The sequence below is a fragment of the Bos mutus genome, chromosome 22 (assembly GCF_027580195.1).
Source record: "Bos mutus isolate GX-2022 chromosome 22, NWIPB_WYAK_1.1, whole genome shotgun sequence".
Lineage (NCBI taxonomy): Eukaryota > Metazoa > Chordata > Mammalia > Artiodactyla > Bovidae > Bos > Bos mutus.
This window is the reverse complement of record NC_091638.1, coordinates 38,165,094-38,189,592: the sequence shown is the minus strand read 5'-3', so window position 1 is coordinate 38,189,592 and position 24,499 is coordinate 38,165,094. Positions and strand designations below refer to the sequence as shown.

Below are 24,499 nucleotides of genomic sequence, written 5' to 3'. Positions count from 1 at the left end.
TCCAAAGAAATCCCAGGACTGATCTCCTTCAGAATGGACTGGTTGGATCTCCTTGCAGTCCAAGGGACTCTCAAGAGTCTTCTCCAACACCACAGTTCAAAAGCATCAATTCTCTGGCGTTCAGCCTTCTTCACAGTCCAACTCTCACATCCATACATGACCACAGGAAAAACCATAGCCTTGACTAGACGGACCTTTGTTGGCAAAGTAATGTCTCTGCTTTTGAATATGCTAACTAGGTTGGTCATAACTTTCCTTCCAAGGAGTAAGCGTCTTTTAATTTCATGGCTGCAGTCACCATCTGCAGTGATTTTGGATATACACACGTATATGTATATATGTATATATATGTATATATGTGTGTATATAATGATTCCAATTTTGTTTTAGTTTATACTGGCTGATCATAGGACTATAGCATATATATAGACTATATATAAATATATATATATATGTATATATGTGTATGTGTATATATATAATGATTCCAATTTTGTTTTAGTTTATGCTGGCTGACTACAGGACTGTAGCTTATATATAGACTATATATATGTATATACATATATATGTGTATGTGTGTGTATATATATAATGACTCCAATTTTGTTGTTTATACTGGCTGACTATAGGACTATAGCACATACTGACATTGCCCATACCTATCAGTCACTCACAATTCACATCTACACCTACACTTTTTATTGTAAACCCATGTGGCTGTTAAAGGGCTTTCTCTAGTCACAGGAACCTCCTTGGTTAGTATGCAGGGCAGGCCAGAAATGCTGGGGAGTTAATGACTCCTAGAGCTGTTCTCATCCAATGACAAGTGTGAATTGGAGGATAAATATCCCAAATTCCTCACCTCTCATGGGCTACCACACTAAGCTCTCCGAAGTACCCAGCAGGGTAGCTCCATCCCATGTTCATTAACACACCTCTTCTTACCTGTTTTCCCTTTCCTCTCTCAGTTCTCCACTGCCCTATTGATGTTTCCAAAGATGAATCTTCCAAATACCAGTTGCGCTCAAATGTTGATCTCAGGATCTGCTTCCCGGTACCAATCTGCCTAGGACAGTACCATTATGTGAATTATGTGGATGGGTGAATGGGTGGGTGGATGGATAGACAGAGAGGTAAAGATAGACGATAGAGAGATCCCTGCTTCCTCCCACTGTCAATCATGTTGAGCACTGCTTCAAATTGGTCAGAAATCAAAGCCTTTAGTCCATAACATCTCCTTTAGTGATTTACAGTTCAGATTTCAAAGTTGAAGTCACCTTTGGTTTTCTTCATTCAGGGCATCTTAAACGACAGCAATAGTACATGTACTTCAGCCTTAGCTTATGAAAATGAAATGATTGCTGAAAGTTGGGAGGTGATCCATTGAGATCTCCCAAATGAATTCTGCCTAAGACGAACTCTATAATCAGTCCACTGCAAATATATTCTCCACATTTGGTGATTAATCACATAGCTTTTCATTTGGGATAACAACAAAAGTTATGTCATATTTATAGAGATTCTGTCATGATCACTGTATCAAATGTTCATTTATTTCTAGGTGGTGAGATTATGAGTACATCAAACATTCTTTGTATACTTGCCCACATTTTCCAGATTTTCTGCAACAAGTTTTATGTTTTTCTATACTGTGAATCTACTGAAGCAACATAATGTAGCTTGAACTATAGAGATGGAACTTTGGAATTTACTTACTGTCTTTTTAAACGGTATTACTTACTCTCTCTTTCCTTATCTATAAAACAGAGACAGTGTTACCTATTTCATAGTGGTGTTTCATGAAATGAATCATGTATAGGAAACGGTTTAAGCAAGGCCTGGCACTCACAAAGTTCTCTTTTAGTGTATTGTTTTTACTTTCATTATCAAGAAAAGGTAATTAAAAATAGAGAGCTGAGGAAGATAATTATTCTAGTTAATTTGCAAAATTACCCTCAAGACAATATGTTGGTTATATTTTACCCAGAATGAAAGCTTCCCCATCTCTCTCTCCCCAAATATGCAGACATTAAAAGAGTGAGTACATATTGAACTATTTCACATTTATTAACTTGCTTTAACTCTTTGATGCTTATTTGGGTTGCCCTCGAAGGTATTCTTCTCATACTCTATTTTTTTTTTTTTTTCTCTCATTAAACTAATGGGAGCATGAAAGCCTCCCAAAGTACAGAACAATGGAAAAGGCTCACTGGCACAAGCATGATTTTCCCAGGGTTATTTGGCATGAGCAGAAGGGAGAATGAGACTGTGAATCTGATCTTTGTGATCCTTGAAACAGAATCTGATGGTGGGTCTTCTGTGTTGAAGGAAAGGCTCGTCAGGACTGTTTGCTGACCAATGGCTGCCCAGCGCTGTACGGAGAACAGAAGCACTCTTTATGACTCTGGCCACTTGCTCTGATTCTCACACTTCTTTGTGGAACATAGGGTCAGATGGAGGTTGATGCCAGGAAAGCTGTGGAATTTAGGCCATTATCTGGTAATGCTGGCTCTGTCATGGGGAAAAGCATTTTCCTCCTAAGATCTTCACCCTAGAGCAAAGATGATAAACTTTTTTTTTTACACCATGAGGGCCAAATTGGGAAAAATAAAAATGTTACAAACCATAATTTTTTTATATCTTGTGTTTAGTAAATGCTGCATTTGCAATTACATTTAAACATGTTTTTATTGTTTCTCATTACTAGATGGTTTCACTCTTTTTTGACTAAAATTTCAGAAACTTGATCCTCCCCAGTGGTTCAGCTGGTTAAGAATCTGCCTGAAATGCAGGAGATACAGGAGATGTGCGTTCAATCCCTGGGTGGGGAAGAGCCCCTGAAGGAGGAAATGGCAACCCACTCCAGTGTTCTAGAGAATTCCATGGACAGAAGAGCCTGGAGGGGGTCTTCTTTCAGCCCATGAGGTCACAAAAGAGTTAGACATGACTGAGCGACTTACACACACACTTCAGAAACTTTATAACTATAGTATCTCATGTTAATTTTGTGCCTTACAGTAAATTGTGGATGTGATAAGACCTGGGTCGGGGGGGGGGGCTTGTCTCTGAGACAGAGAGTTGGGGAGATTGAGAGATGGTATAGCCAAAAGATTAGTGGTGGATCTCTGGCCGCATCCCTGGCTTCACATCCAGACTCTGCCACCCAGCAGTTGCGGCAAGTGATAGCTTCCCTGGGCCCAGGGTTTCAAACTCTAAGAAAGAAATAAGAGTACTTTCCTTGTAGTATGGTTGTGACCATTTAAGTAGGTCGTACAAGTTGTATAACAGAGTCTGGTGCACATCAGGTATTCACTGAATTGTGTCTTGTCCTTGTTAATTTTATCAGTAGAATTTGGTGCAAGGAACTGGCCCAGAGTACAGTTATAGACCAGGGACAAGGACAGTCCTATTTGGAGATATCTACAGTAAAGAGAGGAACTATCATTTATAGGGAATGTCTGTCTACAGAATTCACAAAAAATGTGGCTGCTGCCATGAACCCAGTTAAATTAAAACATCAGAGAATTCATTCACAAACACACACACACAATCCCATCCCACGATTCCCCTGGCAACCTGAGCAACTGCTAGATGGGAAAGTTTTGTTGCAACACTTCTCCTAAAGGATAGTGGTGAGGGATTCCATGGAAGGATGTGTTAGTTTGGGTTCTCCCCAAAGTGCATGCTGAGACAAGGATTTGTAGTTTTCTTGGCGGATGATCCCTGGAAATACCAGTAAGTCATCGGGTAGTGAGACAAGAAGGGAAGGAGGTCAGTGAACACTGGCTTAATGAGCAGGGTGCTCTGGTGGTCATCTGGCACAGCAGAGACTTGTGAGAAACCATGAATAACATGCTTCGCTTCTGGCAAATGGCAAAGCTGGGGATAGTTGTCTAGCAACTCCTGTTGGCCATCAAAAGCTGCCCCTATAGGCATTAACTCCCTGGCACTGCATGCAGACCAAGCATGCACTTGCAGCCCATGAAAGCCTTCAGGCAGGGGTCATGATGCTTACTTTAGAAAGCCATCATCATATACAGAAATGGTGAATACCAGAGAGATGTGGATGGGCAACCAGTGGTCTCTTATACAGTGGGGCCATCTCATCTCTCCTAGGTCTGTGACTGATCGCACATTGGATCATTTATTCATTCCCTCCATAAATAGTTATTGAGCACTTACAGTGTACAAGGCCCTGCAGTGTATAGGCACTTGACATGTATTGGTTGGTAAAGTGGACATAGCCCCCTCCCTCATGAAACTGACAATCATTTGGGAATGGGAGAAAGACAGTAAAGAGGTAGACAGAGAACACACATCCTCACTCACACACACACACACACTTACAGTAGTGCTGGTGCATAAGAAAAAGTGAACATTGTACAAAAAATGTGAAATGGAGAGGGCTAAAGGACACCTACCTATATAGAATGATCCAGAAGGACCTCCCTGAGAAAATGGCATTTAAACCAGTCAAAAAAGGAGAGGAAGAGGGGTGGCGAGGGAAGCAAACTATTATATATAGAATGGATAAACAGCAAAGTTCTACTGTATAGCACAAGGGACTATATTCAATCTCCTGTGATAAACCATAATGGAAAAGAATATATATGCATAACTGAGTCAGTTTGCTGTCCTGCAGAAATTAAACCCAACATTGTAACAACTTTAAAAAAAAAAATTTAAAAGACTCACAGAATGGAGAGGAAGAATGTTCTAAGTCAAGGGAACAGTGTGGGCCATGCTGAAGTCATAAGACGATGAAGTGGACAGAAGGAGAAGCTGAGCTATGTTAGATTAGCTGGTTAGAGAAACTGTCCGATGAAGTGACAGAGGAGTGCAAACCTGCAAGAATTAAAAGAGAGGAAGAGACAGCTGCTCACTCCTTGGAGATCCCCTAGGGTGTATTCCAGGGACAGGGAGAGCCAGTGCAGGGGCCTGATATCTGAGCCTGGGGAGAGTCTGGGAAGCAGCGAGGACACCAGCACTGCTAGGTTGGAAGGAGGAGAGGAAAGGAGGCGGGAGACAGGCTTGAAGAAGTGGGCAGCAGCTGGATCACACAGGGTCAGGAGAGAGAGCATGACAAACTGGTATTTTATAGTGTGTAGGATGGGAAGCCATCGGCGGTTTTGAGCAGTGGAGCCATGCAATTTGTATTTTTAAAAGACCTGGCTTGCAGCTTTGAAAATAGTCTTAAGGGAGTGTGTGGCAGGGGTGGGAGTCAGGAAGGCTGGTTGGGAGGCAGCTGCAGGCAATCAGGGAAGGGACAGTGGGGGTTTAGACACAAGTGGAAGCAGTGGGGAAGGTCTGTGTGGTATGTAACACATCAGATTTGCATGGTCATCCATGCCTTAGCTATTATGGAAATTTGCATCTTCAAGCCAGCCTGGTTTGTCAGCTTTTCGCAGCTTTTTTCATCACTTTTGTCAGTGATGTTGGACAGCATTTGGTCAGTAGGAGGATCAACTTTAACATTTTTAGTTTCTTGTTCCCAACATTAGCTTGAGCATCCCCTTGGGAGGGGTCACTTGTTTTACAACACTGCATGTCATCCAGGATAGTCAAAACATAGGTAGGCAGCCAGCAGAGTTAACTTGAATGGAAACTTACACAATGCATTTCTGAAAGCAATAAGAAATATATGAAGTAGATAACAATTCCACTCATGGAATACAGTTTGAAACAAGTTATTGCCCATATACAGTCAGGAAAAGAGACCTCATGCCAAGTGATTCAGTTTTTTTAAGTTAATATAGGGAACTAGAGAGGCTGGGCTTTCATAATCATATCAGGAGGCAATTCACAGATTAGAGACTGTAGGAATTCACCACAACCCCTAAGACTAGAGCGTGGGTGGCAGAGTTAGGCCTTTGAGCCAAATCCAGCCAGCCTACAGCCTGCTTTTACTTAGTTCATGAGCTAAGAATGGTTTTTATATTTTTTAGTGATTACATTTTAAACATTGTATGTGTACAGTACCTACAAAATATCTTTGGTTTTCCCTGTTGGCCCATAAAGCCTGAAGGATTTACTATCTGTCTCTTTGAAAAGTTTACTCACCCCTGGGCAAGAGGCTATAATGGGAGAAGTTGGTCTTATTAGAGCACAAGATGGGTTACCCGAGTGAGCAAAAGCTGGGACCACAGATGGAGGAGGTGTTCAGAGGAACATGAATGAACCAAGGTGGAAATGCAGCCACTCTGGACATGCGACCCAAAGCAGCAGGAGAAAGAGGGGTGGGGGGTGGATGTTACGTGTTAGGAATGTTAGATGTCTGCTCCAGGGTCCCATTAACCTCCATTTCTGCTTCCTTCTGTTTGGAACTGGAGGAATGTAAGAGCATTCTTTGCATCCCCCAGAGCTATCAAGCAGGTGGCCAGATATTCTGGCTTCTCCCTTGCTTCTGTCCTCTAGCCTCCCACCAGATCTTCCCATTGGCCCAAACTAACTGGAAGCCAGTGGGAAAGGAAATCTGACCCCTGAAAATCAGAGCAGAGCAGGCGAGGAGCAGGTCATGGAATTGAGAACAAACAGGCAATGGCCAGCAAAGAGTTCCCCTCTGAATGTCAGTTTCATCTACAAAATGTGCAAATTGGATTGAAGCTTTCTTAAGAGAGTTAGTTAGACCTCTGACTCTATGAGAGCAGAAATACACTCTCCTAACTTCCATTCCAGAGGAATGGTTATACTTAACCTCGGCCAAGAACCTGGGTAGCACCCCAGCCACTGCTGCTTCAGAGAGAGCAGACAGAGATGTAAAAATTCAACAAAATTACTCTTTGTGTCTTTTTCTTTCACCCTCACAGGGTTCTGATATTTGTCCTATTCCCATAAAATCTGAACAGGGCTTTTTAAAACCTAGATTTGGGCATGCATTGAAAATAATTGTAGGTTATGTGATGAAGGCTGTTGTTTCTGTTGAGCTCCCATAGGGAGGTGACAAGTGGCAGAGATTAAATCAGTGTATGCTGGGTGAGCCTTTTATGTGGCTTTCGGTCTCCTTGTGTGTCATTTTACAGAGCAGGCATGGGGGAGTGTGGTGGGCAGAGCCTCATTACCTGGGACAAGCCCTGCTCCCTAGAAGAACGCACACATTGCTCTTTTTCGAAGTTATAAAAGACAAGTTCCAGTTCTTCCTTTCAGCTGCTTCCTTTCCTAGGATTGGAGGCAGGAGTTGGGGGATTGGGGTTGAGTTGCCTAGAAAAGGATAAAGGAATTTAGCAGTAGTCTAGGAATATCAGAAGGAAACATCCCACTCATACCTCTCTGTATGTTTATCAGGAATGTTAGGTGTCTGCTCCAGGGTCCCATTAACCTCCATCTCTGCTTCCTTCTGTTTGGAACCAGAGGAATGTAAGAGCATTCTTTACATCCCCCAGAGCTATCAAGCAGGCAGCCAGAAGTCTCACAGTATACTTTAGGATGTTCAGCTGGTGTCAGTCCCTAGCCCTACCCATCCCTAAAAGAATGGCATCTTATGAGCCATGAGAGGAACTGAATTCTCTGGGGACTACGGGGTCAAACAAAAAGGAGGCAGATGCTCAACTGCCTTGCTTGCCAGATGCTGGGCAAACAGAGCTGAAAAGTAAATGCATGGGAGCCTGGGGCTGCAAATGGTGACATCTGTGAGGCTAGCATTTGGATTCCTGATTCCTCTTCCAGGACCCAGCTGTGGGACTTCAGAGGCCTGGATGTGAGTCAGGACTGCACACTGTCTCTCAAAGTCAGGTTCACTTTTCTAGATTCCGCATATAAGCAATATTATATGATATTTGTTTTTCTCTATCTGACTTACTTCACTCTATATGACAATCTCTAGGTCCATCCATGTGTCTGCAAATGACACTCTTTCAATATTGAAATATTAATATATGCACTACTTACATAGCTTCCCTGATGGCTCAGCAGTAAAGAATCTACCTGCCAATGCAGGAGAAGCAGATTTAGTCCCTAGGGTGGGAAGATCCCCTGGAGAAGGAAGTGGCAACTCACTCCAGTATTCTTTGCCTGGAAAATCCCATAGACAGAGGACCCTGTAGGCTACAGTCCATGGGGTCACAAAGATTTGGACACCACTTAGTGACTAAGCAAAAACAGCAACAACATTACTGTATATAAAATAGATAACCGAAGAGAGCCTACGTTATAGCACGGGGAACTCAGTGCTCTGTGGTGATCTAAGGGAGGAGGGAATTTTTGAAAGAGTGAATATGTGTATACATAGAACTGAATCTATTTGCCATAGAGCAGATACTAACACAACCTTGTAAAGCAGCTATACTAAAAAAAAAAAAAAAGTCAGGTTCAGAGACCTCCCCCCACCCCTTCAGTCTGCATTCATGTCATGTAGAAATCTTAAAATGGAGATTCCAAGATCCTACCCGAGGCCTACTTAATCAGCATGACTGCTGTACTGTACTCCCCAAATGAGTCTTAGACACACAGAAATTGGAGAACTGCTGATCCAAGGAGAAATAAATAGGTGGAACTTCAATTTTATAATTGCCTCACATTGTGTGATAGTTAAAAAAAAATATTTTGGATTTACACTTTGATTTAAACAACACTTGCCTTATTTATTATACTTAACAGGATAAAATAGAAAAAAGGAAGGTACCATGACTAAGCAAATGGATGTTTCTGTTTTCTGTTATTCCCAAATTTTCTGTTGTGACATATATTACTCTTAGAATGAAAAACAATGTGACAAAAAAACAAACAGTAAGTTAAATTTGGTAGTAATGGCAAACCAGCCATTTCACTGCCTATCCCCCCATAATGTACTTTTGAGCATGTCCTCCCAAAAAAGGGCTGAAGTCCTAGTTGCTTTTCCTCCCTAGGCCAAGTAGCAATTACAAAGTAGTAGTGTATTTTATAGATGTGGGGATATGTATATACACACACCTGCACATGTATATATATTTCCATATATATAAAATGATGGACAATTATTGGTAGGGTCATTATCCCCTTGACTGTCCCAATGGCACCATAATGGAGGCAGAGTTAGAGTATTATTTTTCCCCCTTTTTGCAGGTCAGCACACAGAGACTTAAAACTTTGTTCAAGGTCACACAGCTAGTAAAACCAAACCTGGAAACCTGTCCAAGTCTTGTGACTTCCACGGGTGCCTCAGTGGAGACACCTACTTGTAGGTGTCTGTTACCATCCACTCGAACCTCTGTTTTAACAACAATGATGATAGAGATGACGATGAAGGTAGTGATCATCATCAACGTCATTATCATCAAACAAAAGCCACTACTTTTTGGTCATTTTACCATATGTGAGAAGCTATACAGAACTCATCACACGTATTGTATGCTGTAGTGCTCAGAACATCCCTATGAGGTGGCTAGCTGAACTCCACTTGACAAGTAAGAAAACGAAAGCTCATTGAGGTTGAATAACTTGCCTAAAACCACACAGCTGGGAAGTGGCAGAACCAGACATGAGGGGTTTGGCTTCCCTCAAGGGTCAGACTCTGCACCATTCACACTGTGGGGAGCACCGGTGATGTCCTTGAGGTGACAGACCACCACGTTAGTGAAGATTCTCTCCTCACTCCTAAATTTTGAGCCTGCTCCCCACCAGCCCACAAGTTGGGCAGGCAAGAAGGATGTAAGGAATGATTGTCAGCGATACCGTGTTCCTTGGGACTCAGAATTACCAGCATTTATTTCCCAGTTGATTTCCCAAGCCCAGGAATAAACTCTGAAGGCAGAACAATCCCATGCTGGGGCTATTATGATCACCCTTTTCCCTTTTGTAGCTGGGTAGAATTTGAAAGAAATGAGCTGTTGCTCATACCATTTGTAGAATGTTTTACTTTTTAATTTGAAAAATTGGATGCCAAAGTAGCAGCTGTCACTGGGAGACTGTTAAGGAATCATATAAGTGACAAGGTTTTCTAAGAATGCCGTTACACTGAAGAGTTTAATGCGACAGCAGATTCTTGTTTCCCTGGCAAAGGCTTGGAAGCAGGATTTGGGGAGTGGAGATTTTCCAGATATGATCGAGGGAGTTGAACATCTTTGATCACAGTGAAGGCACGTTAGTTACGATGCTCCTTAAACCTAGTCCTGAGAAACCAGAAATAAGGAGAAAGTGCAGAGAGCCATTCTTCTGAAGGGCAGAGTTGAGATTTTCTCCAAGATGGACTTGCTCTGGGTTTCTTTAGAAATAAGCTGAGAATTATGCTCAACAACCTCTACATAAATAAAACAGGGGGTTCATTTCCCACCCTTTCTTCTGCCATTTGATAATTAACCATCTGACATTTACATTCTGTTATTTATAACCACATTTTTAGATATCTTTTTTATTAGAAAAAGGAACACATTATTTTTCCTATTCTAAAAATCCCATAGTACAGAAATTAATGAAGTAGAGTATCAGAATTCTCGTTAATGTAACTTCTCAGAGATAATCACTTTTAAGAGTTTCCTTTCATGTGTATCATTTGAGACATTTTCTTTGCATGTACTCATTTTCATGCAAACTGATTTTGGTGTAAATATTATTTGCAAATTTTTATTTTAAAAAAGAAACAATTGTAATATCCTCCCACATCAGCTTTTATGGATCTACCACATTATTTGGCCTCATAGCCATACCATAATTTATTAAGTCAAGCACTTATTGTTGGATATTTAGATTGCTCTAGTTTTTCACTGATACAGTGTGCAATTAACAGAGTTTTATAACTTCATTAGTAAAATAAGTTCTTGAGACATAAAGGTAGAAAAGTCTTAGATTTTTAGAAATTTTGCCAAACTCCTCTCCAGAAAGCAGTTTAGATGTTCACCAGGAGGATATGGTTCTTTGCATTCTCACCAACAATGGAATCCTATAAAAGTACGTACTTAATTATTAGTGAAGATGAACACATTGTTATGTAATTATTAGGCATTTATATTCCTGGCAAAAATTTTTGAAGAGCCGTACACTCACCTTTCTTTATATCTGATATCTCCCTAACATGTGTACCTGATCCCACCCCTGACCCCTTTTGCCCCATGAAATCAGCGTCCCTCACTGCACATTGATGAGGTTTGCTAATCCATGCAACACTCACTATGGCCCAGGCATGGTGCTGGACAATGATGGAAATTTAAAAATGAAAAGAGAAGAGATTCTTTTTCTGTGGAGCTTAGGCTTTTAAAAGGGTACTTGACATGGATGAAATCAAGACACAGATTACATGGCTTGTCAGCACCCTAGCAAGTCCCTGATTTTACAGGAATCTGCACTAACGTCCCTGAAATCCTTCCCCAATATCACTGTCACACAGAGTCACAGTGCAGATAATTAGAATTAAGGCCCTATTAATCTTTACTAGTGACAATGGGGTCCCAAACAAATTGCCTGAATTGACAAGTTAATATTTACACAGTGTGATTGAGTTTTTTTTAATAATCTGTATATCAAGTTAATTTATGGCATGGTGCTCATCTTAACCAACCCTCATTAAATGTTGGCATTGAAAACAGTCTGCCCAAAAGTGATTGCAAAGAGAACTCGTTTGCCAAGCCCTGGTCCCTCACAGATACAAAAATACCATAAAAGATTTTGTCTTCAGGGTTAATTTTTAAGAATTTAGTCTTATTTATTTGTGTGTTTAGTTTATTGCTTGTCAAAATGAGAAAGGACTGGTTTCTCTGATCTTTTTACCAGTCATCATAAGCGATTATTAAGAGACAGTGAATGCTGTCAGTTGTACCCCATTAAATATGATTTTTTGTTACTTAAGTCATCGTTTTAGACTGACTTTAACTTTACCATTTTGAAACCTGAAATTACTACTCTGATTACAATGGTCTTTAGAAATGGAATTTGGTCTCTCTGAAGAGTGAGTATTCTCTGAAAAAAAAAAGAAGAAGTTGAAATTTTAGCATTTCCTTTATGCAGATTTTAAAAAGTAAAGCATAAATACTCCATATTGGAACAAACAGTGCCATAGAAGAAAATGAATGTAAATGCCTTATGTTGCACAAGACTAAATGAAAATGCAATGTGAATTACTTTCTAGCTCAGGCTCATCACTAGTACCCAGATGACTGTATTTCTATAGTTTTAAAAAATCACTTCAATTTTCAACCAAATACTACTAGTCAAATAAACAGTGTGTCTCTATCACTTTTTACAGTGCTTTTTGGAAGAGATACAGACAATATGGGGAAAACAGTAAAGCATACTCAGCTCATCTTTCAGAATCTCACTGTATGTCACCAGGAGTCCTCAGAGACTTGTTGAACTTTTGAACTTGTCCATTTACTCATCTGCTCAATCAGTGTAAGCCAGACATGAATGAATATGATGAGTATAGAGTGCTTGTCTTCTGCTGCAGATCCAGCCCAGACTCACCCATGTTTGGGTCCTAGGGGCCCCACCCATCCCAGCTAAATGGATGAGGGGTAGGCACCAACTGATTAGTTGATCAACCATCTATAAAGAGTTGCTGCAACAAAGAGAGACTCATTCATTCATTTAGCACATCTTAAAATTTTAACTTTTATTTTATATTGGAGTATGGTTGATTTGTAATATTGTGTTAGTTTCAGGTCTATAGCAAAGTAATTCATATACATATATCCATTCTTTTTCAGATTCTTTTCCCTATAGGCTATTATAGAATATTAAATAGAGTTCCCTATTACAATAGGTCTTTGTTAATTATCTCTTTTACATATAGTAGTGTATATATGTTAATCTCAAAGTCCTAATTTAGCCTATAAGTTTGTCTTCCAAGTCTGTTTCTTTTTTATAAATAAGTTCATTTGTATCATTTTTTTTTTTAGATTCTACAGGTAAGTGGTATCATATGATATTTGTCAACTTTCTCTATCTCACTCACTTAACTTGAAATGTAATCTCTAGGTCCATCCAGGTGCTGCAAATGGTATTATTTCATTATTTTATATGGCTGAGTGATATTCCATTGTAAATGCATATGCACCATCTTCTTTATCCATTCCTCTGTTGATGGACATTTAGGTTGCTTCCATGTCTTAGCTGTTGTAAAAACTGCTGCAGCGAACATTGGATTGCCTGTATCTTTTCAAATTATGGTTTTCTCTAGATATGTAGCACATTTTTGAATGCCTACACTGTGCCAGGAACTATTCTTGGTGCTGGAGAGCAAGTTACATTGGGTCCTTCTTTTCCTGGAGCTTAACATCGTAGTGAGGGCAAGGACTAGAGAAAAGAAAGATGCAAACAAGCAAAAGACCAAGATCGTAGGACAAGCACAGTGACAAAAATGAAACAGAGTGATACAGTGGATAATAACTGGGAATGGAGTTGGCAAGGTCTCTCTTGTGAGGGGACATTTAAGCTGAGATGTGAGTGACAAGAAGGGTAGACCCTGGGAAGATCTAGGTGAAGAAGGAACAGCAAGTACAAAGGCAGGAGGGAACCTGGTGCAGTAGAGGAACAGGTAGAAGAATAGTGCAGGCAGAACCCAGTGGATAAAGAGGAGGGTGGGATACAGTGAGGCATGCAGGGGCTAGTAAGAAATAGGGCCTCATGGGCCATGTAAGACACTTGAATTTTATTCTGGATGTAGTGGAAATCCTTTGCTTAAGATTAAAGAAGTGACATGATGTGATTTATTTATTTTAAGAATTATTTTAGCTGCTGTGTGCAAAATATATTTTTCATTTAACATATGCAAGAGATGATAGTGGCTTCAATAGGGTTTTAGTGATTAAGAGGGAGAAAACTGGAAAGATTTGGGATATATTTTAAGAGATGGTACATAGAACTAGCTTTGAGAAATAATATGTGGGGAGAAGGCAAGGCAAAGAAGGAATCAAGGCATAGGGTCCAAAAATGGGGAGGATTGTACTGGGAGATGGTGGTACATGGTTCAGTTGTTCCATTTTGGACATGTAAAGTTGAGATACTTATTAGGTGCAATAGTTGTTGTTTTAAAACAAATGAACACCAGTCAGAATGGCTGCCATCCAAAAGTCTACAAATAATAAATGCTGGAGAGGATGTGGAGAAAAGGGAACCCTCTTACACTGAAGGGAACCCTCTTACACTGTTGGTGGGAATGCAAACTAGTACAGCCACTATGGAGAACAGTGTGGAGATTCCTTAAAAAACTGGAAATAGAACTGCCTTATGATCCAGCAATCCCACTGCTGGGCATACACACTGAGGAAACCAGAATTGAAAGAGACACGTGTACCCCAATGTTCATCGCAGCACTGTTTATAATAGCCAGGACATGGAAGCAACCTAGATGTCCATCTGCAGATGAATGGATAAGAAAGCTGTGGTACATATACACAATGGAGTATTACTCAGCCATTAAAAAGAATACATTTGAATCAGTTCTAATGAGGTGGATGAAACTGGAGCCTATTATACAGAGTGAAGTAAGCCAGAAGGAAAAACACCAATACAGTATACTAACGCATATATATGGAATTTAGAAAGATGGTAACGATAACCCTGTATACGAGACAGCAAAAGAGACACTGATGTATAGAACAGGCTTATGGACTCTGTGGGAGAGGGAGAGGGTGGGAAGATTTGGGAGAATGGTATTGAAGCATGTGAAATGTCATGTGTGAAACGAGATGGCCAGTCCAGGTTCAATGCACGATGCTGGATGCTTGGGGCTGGTGCACTGGGACGACCCAGAGGGATGGTATGGGGAGGGAGGAGGGAGGAGGGTTCAGGATGGGGAACACATGAGAAATAAAGGAATAAAAAAATAATAATAAAACAAATGAATGGCATGTTATAGAAAGCTATGGTAGACCAATCAGATTCCCTATTTGCAGTAATTGTAATGAGAAACTGGAGAGAGGAAGGGAGTGACAGATGAGTCAAAGCCAGAGAGGCCATGGAGAGCTCTCTCTGAGCCAAAACTCTAAGGAAGCAGAAAGTGAATCAAAAAAGGAAGCCAGTTTCAGGAAGGTAAGTATCCTATCAAAAGAGTTAAATACATCTTGAGGTGTCATCAGGGTGCCTTACCCCAGAGGGAGATGTGAGTTGAGGGGCCATATGTTCAGTTCAGTTCAGTTCAGTCACTCAGTCCTGTCTGACTCTTTGCACACCCAGGGACTGCAGCACGCCAGGCTTCTCTGTACATCACCAACTCCCAGAGTTGACTCAAACTCACCATCTCATCCTCTGTCATCCCCTTCTCCTTCTGCCTTCAATCTTTCCCAGCATCAGGGTCTTTTCAAATGAGTCACTTTTTCGCATCAGGTGGCCAAAGTATTGGAGTTTCAGCTTCAACATCAGTCCTTCCAATGAATATTCAGGACTGATCTCCTTTAGGATGGACTGGCTGGATCCCCTTGAAGATCAAGGGACTCTCAAAAGTCTTCTCCAACACCACAGTTCAAAAAAATCAATTTTTGGCACTCAGCTTTCTTTGTAGTCCATCTCTCACATACATGACCACTGGAAAAACCATCACCTTGACTAGACGGACCTTGGTTGGCAAAGTAATTGTCTCTGCTTTTTAATATGCTGTCTAGGTTGGTCATAACTTTCCTTCCAAAGAGTAAGCGTCTTTTGATTTCATGGCTACAGTTATCATCTGCAGTGATTTTGGAGCCCAAAAACATAAAGTCTGCCACTGTTTCCACTGTTTCCCCATCTATTTGCCACAAAGTGATGGGACTAAGATGCCATGATCTTAGTTTTCTGAATGTTGAGCTTTAAGCCAACTTTTTCACTTTCCTCTTTCACTTTCATCAAGAGGCTCTTTTGTTCTTCTTCACTTTCTGCCGTAAGGGTGGTGTCATTTGCATATTTGAGATTATTGATATTTCTCCCAGCAATCTTGATTCCATCTTCTGCTTTATCCAGCCCAGCATTTCACATGATGTACTCTGCATATACAGTCTTGACATACTCTTTCCTGATTTGGAACCAGTCTGTATGTACCTTCCCCAAAATATGCTGTTTTCTTGATATAATTCAGGTGGATTGCTGTTTCTTTCCAATAAACTAACCTCGTTGAAATGAATAACTCAACATACTGAGGACCACAAAGATAAGTCAGATAAAGTCAGTCTCCTCAATGAGTTTACAGCCCAGTAAAGAAGAATGTAATATAAAGAATTGTTATATAAAGTCCAAATGGAATGCAAAGAGTGTTAAAATGTTATTCATCTGATATTTAGTATTACATGTTTCTTACAAGCAAGCAAAAAATTCAGTACAAGTTGTCTATGGAATCTGCATCAAGTAATAGAAACTGTAAATAATGATTTATATTAGGAAATTTATGGCATTGTATAAAGTGGAAGTTTCTTATATTTTGATAATGGGTTTTCCCAAATGTACATCCCACCTGGGACTATTATTTACATAATGTTTTCATGTAATTAAACTCACTTTTGTAGCTGAAATACATACTGTCGCATCATCCTAAGCTACTATGCAGTTCTGGGTGAATCAGTGTCTTTCCTTCAGCAGTAAAATGAGTGTATACCTTCCCTGCCCATCTTACAAAGTGATTATATGGATCATATAAGCCAGAGTATGTTGCAATGCTTTGTGAAACACAAGTACCTAACAAATTGCAGTGCTTATTAAGAATGTAGTTGTGGACTATAATGATTATACCTATGGGTGTCACTTGGGCAGTGGTGGCATTTAAAAACCAAAAAGTATCTTTTCTCCTCTAAGCTGTGCTCCAGAATCTTCCAACCCTTTATATCTGTTTTCACTTATTATCAGAACCACACAATTTGGACTGTGCTCAAAATAATTTCCAATTATTTCCAACAAGCAGGCCTTGTCTTCCCAAGTGCATAAGGGAACCCCAGAGAGGGCACCTTCTTTTATCAGATGAGTTCATTGTAAACAGACTATACATCATAGTATATAGCATGGCATAAACAAGGATTTAGTGCCACTTCTTGGCTACAGTCTTTGAAGCTCTGAGTCTATTTCCTGACTTGTAAAATGGAAATAATGATACCTGTTTTGTAAAGGTTTTGTGAATTTTAATGACATAATGACAGTTAATTGCTTAATATAGTGCCTGAGCCATAACAAGCTCTAAGTGAATAATCAGTCACTATTATTTTTCCTGCATGAAAGATGAGAATTGCTATTCACATTGGTGACACCTGTATTAGGAGTCTATGGTTCCAAGTATCATAGTACCTACCTTGTAGGATTATTGTGAGAAATAAATCAAGAGTTCTCACATATAAACAATGTGTGGCACATATAAGCTCCTTAATAAATGTGAGCCTTTGCTGTCCTCATCAGCTTCTGTTATCTCAGTGTTTATTCCAGTACATCTTATTTTGGATAAAACGGAGTATGATGGCAGGATTCTTAGTTGTAGAAAATTCAGTGTTAAATCAAATTGATTGTCAATGTTGTCATCTCTATTCCTTAGTTCAAAAAATACTATAGGAGTTTAACATAGCCTTAGAAAATAATAGGTTTTCAAAAGATACTATGTGATAAACAGGAAAGATGAGCATCATTTCATTGATTTGAAAACCTGAAACTTTTTATTAATAAACTTTTAGATGTGCTATTATACAGTAACTGCTTGTGGCCACAAACCCTTGAAATGTGGCTAGTCTGAATGGAGATATGCTGTAAAGTATGAAATGCATACTAGATTTCAAAGGCTTAATATGATAAAATGGTTAAAATTTCATTAGTAATATTTTATATTGATTAGACATTGACATTGTAATATTTGGGGTATATTGGTTTAAATAGACTATTTTAATTAACTTTACTTGTCTCATTTTACTTTATAAGGAGGCTATTAGAAAATTTAAAATTAAGCCTGTGGCTCCCATTGTTGTTTGCATTATATTTCTGTTGGACAGCACTAATCTAAGCCACTTCATAGTTCAAATGTTGACAGAATATCATGGCTCATGTTACAGTAGCAATGTTTTTTCAGAATTTCAATGTAAATTATTTTTTTACTATTAATTTTTGTACTAATAGTCTTTACTATTACTATTTACTATTAGTACTATTATTTACTAATAGTTTTGTACTAATAGTTTTTATCTGTAGAAGTCACTTTCTAAACATTGTTTTGTAGCAGGCCGTGATTTTAAGTGGGTAGATCATCTAGTTCTGTTACTTGCTTAGATCTTATTCTAGAGTATTTAAAATATATTATTTTGTGACATCCCCTGGAGAAGAGCCTGGCTATCCACTCATTATTCTTGCCTGGAGAATCCCGGGGCCGGAGGAACCTGGCAGGCTACAGTAGGGTTGCAAAGAGTCAGACACAAATGAAGCAACTTAGCACACACACATTTTGTGACGTAAAATTCAAAACAGTCGTTTCCACTGAATGAAAGATCTGAAAAAGTGACACTTTACCTTAAAACTAACAAAATAACAAACACAAAAGTGACTACTGTTATAATTATATAAATAATCCTGAAGGGGTTTCCGTGGCTGAAATTAGGTGATGAGTCTGAAAACGGTGGATTGTTCAGATATCGGTAGTATTTTGATTAATTTATAATAGGAAAATATTGCTTTCAGTAGTTCCATTATGGGCTTCCCAGGTGGATCAGTGGTAAAGAACTCCCCGGGGAAGCAGGAGATGCAGATTCGATCCTTGGGTTGGGAAGATCCCCTGGAGAAGGAAATGGCAACCCACTCCAGTATTCTTCCTGGGAAATCCCATGAACAGAGGAGCCTGGTGGGCTACAGTCCATAGAGTCACAAAAGAGTTGGATGCGACTTAGCAACTAAACAAGTCCCATTATGCCCAGCAACACTGTAGATTATAAACAATTACCATGTCCTACATAATATACCATATTAATTTGTAAATACAGTGGGTTTTTACTGAAAATAATCTTGTATAACATGCAGATCCCAAAGTTCTATCAAGTATACAGTACACATATGACAGGGAGACCTTTTAATGAGTTAATTTAGTTCACTTTTAAAGTGAAAACATTTTATAAAGTAATATGTTGATAACATTTAAAATCTCATATGAATCTACCAACTGTAGGTCTGGGTATTCAAGCTGTAGGAAGGGTTCTAAAATGAAAAGCCCTTGTCAGTGAAGGGCAGAGAGAAGCTGTTTTGCTTTATGGAGATCTTCTTAACAACATTCTAGAAACTTTCTGAAGCATCCAAAATAATGTTCTGAAAAGAGGGTTAGCTTAGAATTCACACTTCACAAAATAATGGGATAGCGCAGTTTCTGTAATCCAGTTCACTGCACCTGCTTCCTTTGTTCTACAGGATTTTAATAACCTATGCATCTCCAAACTTACGAATGATTTGTTTTCCCAAAGTTTCTCTCCAATCAGTCATCCTCTTGCAATATAGAGACTGTTGAGTTCCAATTCTAGTTCACTAAAGCCACATGTATAGCTAACATGATACACATTTACATTGGCCACAGCAGATGCAAAATAATTAATTAAAAGAGATTGATATAGAACTAAAGAACATCTTTAAAAGGTGTCGTGAAGATCCATGCATGAAGAGAAGCAGTTTTTAATTAGCAACTGAAAAATGAATAGGAGAGACTTCCATGGACATCCTGAAAACTGCATAGGTAATGTTCGGGAACATAGACTTTACTGCAGAGGTCTGGAATCATCAAATAGTATTTCTACTTGTTGTCTGTTCACTGACGGGAGTACATCCCCCTCCTGACTCTTCCACTCAGCCATGGTGAGCTGCTCTCGTGGTGTAGGTAGAGAGAAGGTTGTGGGGGAAAGGACAGAAAAAGAGTGGGATAGCATAGAGAGATTTCTATGGTTGAGATGGTTGAGAAAGAGATGAAAGCTGAAAAGGGGGCATATTTAAAGATGGAATGTGAGTGAAAGATAGTAACTGAACTGGGGAAGAACTTGGAAGAGAGAATGTGGGCTTCACTTTGTGCTCAGTGATAACAGCTCATTTTCTGAGCTCCGGCACTCTTCCAGGACTGTGCCATGTGCTTGACACACATGCAGTTGTCACAACTAAAGGCACCGTTAGTCCCATTTATAAATGAGGAAACCAAGGCTCAGAGTCTTAGATGTTACATGGAACTCTATGAAATCGCCAGTATTTTGCTTACTGCTGTTGCCGCCAAGTCACTTCAGTCGTGTCCAACTCTGTGCGACTTCATAGATGGCAGCCCACCAGGCTCCCCCATCCCTGGGATTCTCCAGGCAAGAGTACTGGAGTGGGGTGCCATTGCCTTCTCCGTATTTTGTTTGGCATATGGCAATTTCATATGGTTCAACCTAATACCTTTCCCAGGGACGCAGAATTAGTAAATTGGAATGAGGTTGCAAATGCAGCTCCACCTGTCCCCCAAGCACTTCATCTTTCCCCCACTTTCCACACAACAACATTGAAGGGAAGAGAAAACACGTTATGGGGGATCTTACTTCAGACAGGACCCTCTTCTCATCATGAGGGTGCTGACACCATGGGGGGAGGGATGACTGGAGTTTCTCACAGCAAGGTTGAGGGTTAGGTATAGAGCAGAACCAGTCTTCTGAACACACAGATTATTTGTATGTCTGCTATTTGTAGCTTGAAAGTTGTCAATGTTAAATAGTTTGTATCTGTAGAAAAAAGTTAATCCACAGAGTGAAGGCCATTTTTACAAAAGCGTATATTATAACATATTTTAGATACTGGACAGACATTGTAATCTCCCCCTCAGCATACAAAAGCATGGTTTTATCAGTTCTCAATAGCTTGCATCTTATGCAAATTACTACATTCCAATTGGCTGTACCTTTCAGTGAATAGCATTCCAGCAGCTAGAGGAGTTCAATCGATGATAGTAATATCTTGTGAGGGACTTTCTTTGTAGACCTTTCTATTGATTTTTATATTTTCACTTCCCCGAAGATTTCATCCCTGAGTCGAAATCTCTACCTGTCAATAAATGCACCTCCATCTGTTGTTCTGGGCTTAACTTGTCATTCTTTCTGGATATTAACCCAGCACGGAGATTATTCGTGTGCGCAGTGTTTCCTCAGACTTAGGATCTAGACCTTCCTCCCTTTCTTCCTTCTCTCCTTTCCTGCCTTCCCCCTTCCCTCTGTGTTTTTCCTTCTTCCTGATTGACCCTTGTAGAGCAAATCCGTGGAGGCATTGATGACTGGACATGGGTCCGGTACCCTGAGGAGGCAGTGGGATAGGCTGGAGGTGACTGATGAGGGGCACCTGCTTCTTTCCAAGTTTGCAGTTCCTGCTTCTCAACAGTGAGCCACCAAAGCAAGCATTTGCCAGTGGAATGCTACAGAAGGTCCCACATGTTTTTTTCTGAAATATTTTGAGAAAACCTTATTTGTCTCAGTAGGTGGATAAGTTTGGCCAGTGATCCCCAAAGGGATTTTTGAGAAATGTTAGTCCTATGAAATGCTCTTCAAAGGAGGAGTCACACTGTCTCCAAGAGATATCTGCCCTTCGTGTTCATTGCCCCATTACTCATAATAGCCAAGACATGGCAACATCAACGAATGAATGTATAAAGAAACAAATCATATATATATAATATTCATATATATATTATATATACACATATATGATGTAATCATATATAGATAATATTCATATATATGTATACTTATATATCACATTTTATGTAGTATGTGTACATGTGTATTTACGTGTGTGTGTGCTTACTTGCTCAGTCATGTCCGACTCTTTGCAACCCCATGCACTGTGGCCCACTGGGCTCCTCTGTCCATGGGATTCTCCAGGCAAGAATACTGGGGTGGGTTGCCATTTCCTTCTCCAGGGGATCTTCCTGACCCAGGGATCAAAAACCAGTGTCTCTTGCACCTCCTACACTGGCAGGCAGACTCTTCATATTTATTTATACATGCAAATATTATTCATCATTTCTGACTCTGTGCCACCCTATGACTGTAGCCCACCAGGCTCTTCTGTCCATGAGATTCTTCAGGTAGGAATACTGGAGTGGTTTGCCATGCCCTCCTCTAGGGATAAAAAGAAAGAAGTGTTGCCATTTGTAACAATATAAGTGGTCCTTGAGGGCATTATGCTAAGGAAAATAAGTCAGACAGTGAAAGAAAGATATTATATGATCTCACTGAAGTATGGAATCTAAAAAAGCCAAATTCAGAAACAGAGTTAGGAGGATGGTTGCCTGGCGATGGGATACCAGTCAAAGAGTACAAACTTCCAGTTGTAACATCAGTAAGTTCTGGGGAATCTAACGCAGATCATGGTAACTATAGTCAACAGTACTGGTAATTATTTTGAAATTTATGCTTGCATCAAATCATCACATTGTACACCTTAAATTTACATGATGTTTTATATAAATTATTATCTCAATAAATCTAGAAAAATAAATAAATAATAATGGAAGACTAGGTTGGTCATAACTTTCCTTCCAAGGAGTAAGCGTCTTTTAATTTCATGGCTGCAGTCACCATCTGCAGTGATTTTGGAGCCCAGAAAAATAAAGTCTGACACTGTTTCCACTGTTTCCCCATCTATTTCCCATGAAGTGATGGGACCAGATGCCATGATCTTAGTTTTCTGAATGTTGAGCTTAAGAGGGTTTGGGTGAACTCCGGGAGTTGGTGATGGACAGGGAGGCCAGGCATACTGCAATTCATGGGGTCGCAAAGAGTCGGACACGACTGAGCGACTGAACTGAACTGAACTGAAGGGAAGACTGGGAGGAAAATAATTTAAATGCTTTTAAGAGCACCACTTACTGGCCCCCTCACAGTGTACACTGGAATAGTGAAGGCTCTGAAAAGTCCTGCAGAAGAGAAGCCTGTTAACCAGGCTTCTGTTAACTCTGCTAACCCAACATTTCCCTAACTCATTTGATCATAGAAACTTGTCTTTAAATTCAACATCTAGTAACATTGCATAACTAGCCTTATACAAAACACACTTTGGAAATGTTGAGTTAGACATTAGTGAAGTTTTATTCCAAATGCAAAAGAGCTGTATCTCTTAAAAAGGATCATTTAAAAACAAAAGTTAAAAGTTCCCATGTTGCCTCAGGCCCATAATCTTCCCAGTTTATGAATCTGTCTTTGATGATGGTGGAAATTATGTTTTGTGGGTTCAGTTCAGTCGCTCAGTCATGTCCAACTCTTTGCAACTCCACAGACTGCAGCACGCCAGGCCTCCCTGTCCATCACCAACTCCAAGAGTTTACCCAAACTCATGTCCACTGAGTTGGTGATGCTATCCAACTGTCTCATCCTCTGTTGTCCCCTTTTCCTCCTGCCTTCACTCTTTCCCAGCATCAGGGTCTTTTCAAATGAGTCATTTTTTCGCATCAGGTGGCCAAAGTATTGGAGTTTCAGCTTTAGCAGCAGTCCTTCAATGAATATTCAGGACCGATCTCCTTTAGGATGGACTGGTTGGATCTTCTTGCAGTCCAAGGGACTCTCAAGAGTCTTCTCCAACACCACAGTTCAAAAGCATCAATTCTTTGGCACTCAGCTTTCTTTATAGTCCAACTCTCATATCCATACATGACTACTGGAAAAACCATCGCCTTGACTAGACAGACCTTTGTTGGCAAAGTAATGTCTTTGCTTTTTAATAAGCTATGTAGGTTGGTCATAACTTTTCTTCCAAGGTGCAAGCGTCTTTTAATATCATGGCTGCAGTCACCATCTACAGTGATTTTGGAGCCCCAAAAAGTAGTCTGTCACTGTTTCCACTGTTTCCCCATCTATTTGCCATGAAGTGATGGGACTAGATGCCATGATCTTAGTTTTCTGAATGCTGAGTTTTAAGCCAACTTTTTCACTCTCCCCTTTCACTTTCATCAAGAGGCTCTTTAGTTCTTCTTCACTTTCTGCCATAAGGGTGGTGTCATCTGCATATCTGAGGTTATTGATATTTCTCCCAGCAATCTTGATTCCAGCTTGTACTTCATCTGGCCCAGCATTTCTCATGATGCATATAAGTTAAATAAGCAGGGTGACAATATACAGCCTTGACATAGTCCTTTCCCGATTTGGAACCAGTCTGTTGTTCCATGTCCAGTTCTAACTATTGCTTTTTGACCTGCATACAGATTTTTCAGGAGGCATGTCAGGTGGTCTGGTATTCCTATCTCTTTAAGAATTTTCCACAGTTTATCGTGATCCACACAGTTAAAGGCTTTGGCATAGTCAATAAGTCAGAAATAGATGTTTTTCTGGAACTCTCTTGCTTTTTCTATGATGCAATGGATGTTGGCAATTTGATCTCTGGCTCCTCTGCCTTTTCTAAATCCAGCTTGAACATCTGGAAGTTCACAGTTCATGTACTATTGAAGCCTGACTTGCACAATTTTGAGCATTACTTTACTAGCATGTGAGATGAGTGCAATTATCTGGTAGTTTGATCATTCTTTGGCATTGCCTTTCTTTGGGATTGGAATGAAAACTGACCTTTTCCAGTCCTTTTTTGTGGGTTAACACTTTCGAATATAAGTTGTCCATTTGTTAGTTAATGTGTTATATTGAGTACTAACTCTGCTGGCCTGACTTAGTGACGATGCTGAAAGTGA

General features: G+C 39.9%; 1 protein-coding gene across 1 annotated transcript in view; it reads left to right on the top strand.

The window, feature by feature from the left end:
• SYNPR (synaptoporin) overlaps positions 1-24,499 on the top strand; it is a 295,792-nt gene that overhangs the window by 164,346 nt on the left and 106,947 nt on the right. The gene's annotated exons all lie outside the window — the stretch shown is intronic.